Consider the following 2808-nt stretch of genomic DNA (forward strand, 5'->3'; position numbering starts at 1 on the left):
CTTTTCACTTGCCATTAACAGTTTCACCCAGGGTGGAATTTCAGCAAGTGCAAAGACCGACCAGTCCTGAGATAAAAGAACCAAATAGTGACACTTGACTCCTCTAGAAGTGCTGGGTTCAGAAAAGGGACTTGAACCCAGATTTCACAACTCATGGCTAAATGTCTTGGTCATTTAGATTTTGTACTTTCTGATAACAGTTCTTGGAGCCAGTCAAATTTTTAAAGTGTTATTTTTCTCCTGTCTCAGAACTGAGAAAATTCAGAAATCTTGAGAACAATTTTGAATATTTCCATACATTTTTTTTCCTATATCCAGAACCAAATTTGCAGTACAGGACAAGACTTGAGGAAAAAACAACAACAACAAAGAAAAAAAAAAAGAAACATTAACTTAAAAGAGAAAGGTTTTGTTCATTACGTTTACGAGTAATTATCCCTTGATTAGAATTACAGAAGCATGGACACCTTAAAATAAAGCAAATCTTTTTCATGGAGACAGAATATTATTGGACAAAATTCTTTTGGAAGCAATAGCTAACTGAAAGTCTGTTTTTCATTAACTTAGGTAAACTCATAAACAGGGGAGTAAAATTCTTGCTAAGTAAATATAAATTGATAAATGAATATAGACATAATAGATACTTTCAAAAAGTCAGTTCAAAGGAAAAATATTTACATGACTGTATAAACCGGCTCTATGTCATTTCTGTGTTTTACCAATAAATCGTATGTGCAGGTGTAAATATTTGCTTTGGAGAAAAGAAGTTTTTTATTTTGGTCCTTTGTTTCTAATTTCAGAAATAGTATTTTTGCCAAATTGCTATTTTAGGGAAGAGAGAAAAAAATACAGAGTCTGAAGAGATGTCCTTCTAATATCTTTTAAAGTTTTTCTTTCTTAACAATTTTATTGTTAAAGGCAACAAATTTTATTTTGTTTTGCATCGGATGCACTGATCCAAGCTATCTTGGAATTTTTTTTGTCTTATTTGGAGGTTTTCTGCAGTCCATTTCATTTTGAGCTGCTGTGAAATGGGCACAGCTTCTTGCTGTGAGAAATCCACGACTGCTCACACTATAAGATCCTAGTTTCACTTAAGGTTGCTAAGTGGAAAAACTACCTTGAAATGGTGCCATCCAGCTAGTTGAGCAATTCAGCTGCTCCCTCTTAGTCCGAGGAGACCAGAAGCTCCAGCCAGGCCTGTCACAGAGGGGATGGCAACAATGAACAGCGAGGCCTAATCGAGCCCATGGGCAGAGAGCTCCAACCTGGATGCCTTTCCTAAGAAAAGAAAATCTTTTTGGCAAATGATTCCTTATACAGATATACAGATACACACGGAAGTGACACCCTCCCGCTCATCCTGATGTGTGGGATGTCTTTCTTGTCCTACTGAGACTGACACCTAGCGACTTAGTTACTGATAATCATCTGCTGTTTCCAAGCACTTCCTTCATAAAAGCATGGGAGCAGAAACGCACAGTTTCTGTTTCTACGKTTTGGAGTCTCAATACCCTCCAGTCTTACAGAATCACAGAATGGTTGAGGTTGGAAGTAACTTCTAGAGATYGTCTAATCCAACCCCTCTGCTCAAGCAGGAGTACGGAGAGCACAYGGCACAGAGTCGCATCCAGGTGTGTTTTGAATATCTCCCAAAAAAGAGACATTCAAAACACAGCCTCTCTGGGAAGCCTGTTCCAGTGCCTTTTCCTTATGCATATGAAATTCCCTGTATTACACTTTGTACACATTACTCCTTGCCCTATCACCGGCCACCAGCAAGAATAATTTGGCCCCATTTWTTTTTTGCATTCTCCCCTCAGGTACTTATACATATTGATCAGATCTCCTCTCAACCTTCCCTTCTCCAGACTAAACAGGCCCAACTCAGTCTTTCCTCATACAAGAGATGCTCCAGTCCCTTAATCATCTTTGTTGCCCTCCGCAGGACCCTCTCTAGGAGCTCCACATCTCTCTCATGCTGGGGAGCCCAGAACTGMACACARTACTCCAGGTGGGTCCTCACTAGAGCTGAGGAGAGGGGCAGAATCACCTCCCTTGACCTGCTGGCAACACTCCTCCTGATGCAGCCAGGATCCCATTGACCTTCTTGGCCACGAGGGCACTGCTGGCTCATGGGTAACTTGTTGTCAACCCGGACTCCCAGATCCCTCTCCGCGGAGCTGCTTTCCAGCATGTCTTTTCCTTAATCTGTCCTGGTACCTGGGGTTATTCCTCCTCAGGGACATTTATCATTCTTCACAAGCAGTATCTTCACCCTAAAAGTTTATCCCAGCAATGAGATGAGGCAACTCCTTTTTATTTTACAAAACAGGAAGGAGCAGCCTGGACTCAAGCCTGGAAAGCTGATGCATATCTGTGGATTTAGAGGTGGCTGTTTGCTTCAGTTCCCCTTCCTCCTTTCTCCATGGCTCTTGAGAAGGCTGGATGAGATACAGAATCAGCAGTTAAAGTCAGGGGGCTACTTTAGCCATGTATCTCTATGGGTTTTGCCTGCTGTACTTGGTTTTGTCACCATGAAAAAACAAAATTAAGGTTTGAAGTTGAGTTGTGAAATCTGGGTTCAAGTCCYTTTTCTGAACCCAGCACTTCTAGAGGAGTCAAGTGTCACTATTTGGTTCTTTTATCTCAGGACTGGTCGGTCTTTGCACTTGCTGAAATTCCACCCTGGGTGAAACTGTTAATGGCAAGTGGAAAGGAAAGGAAAGGAAAGGAAAGGAAAGGAAAGGAAAGGAAAGGAAAGGAAAGGAAAGGAAAGGAAAGGAAAGGAAAGGAAAGGAAAGGAAA

Source organism: Nothoprocta perdicaria, unplaced genomic scaffold (genome assembly GCF_003342845.1).
Source record: "Nothoprocta perdicaria isolate Ctin4 unplaced genomic scaffold, notPer1 scaffold_173, whole genome shotgun sequence".
Classification (NCBI taxonomy): Eukaryota; Metazoa; Chordata; class Aves; order Tinamiformes; family Tinamidae; genus Nothoprocta; species Nothoprocta perdicaria.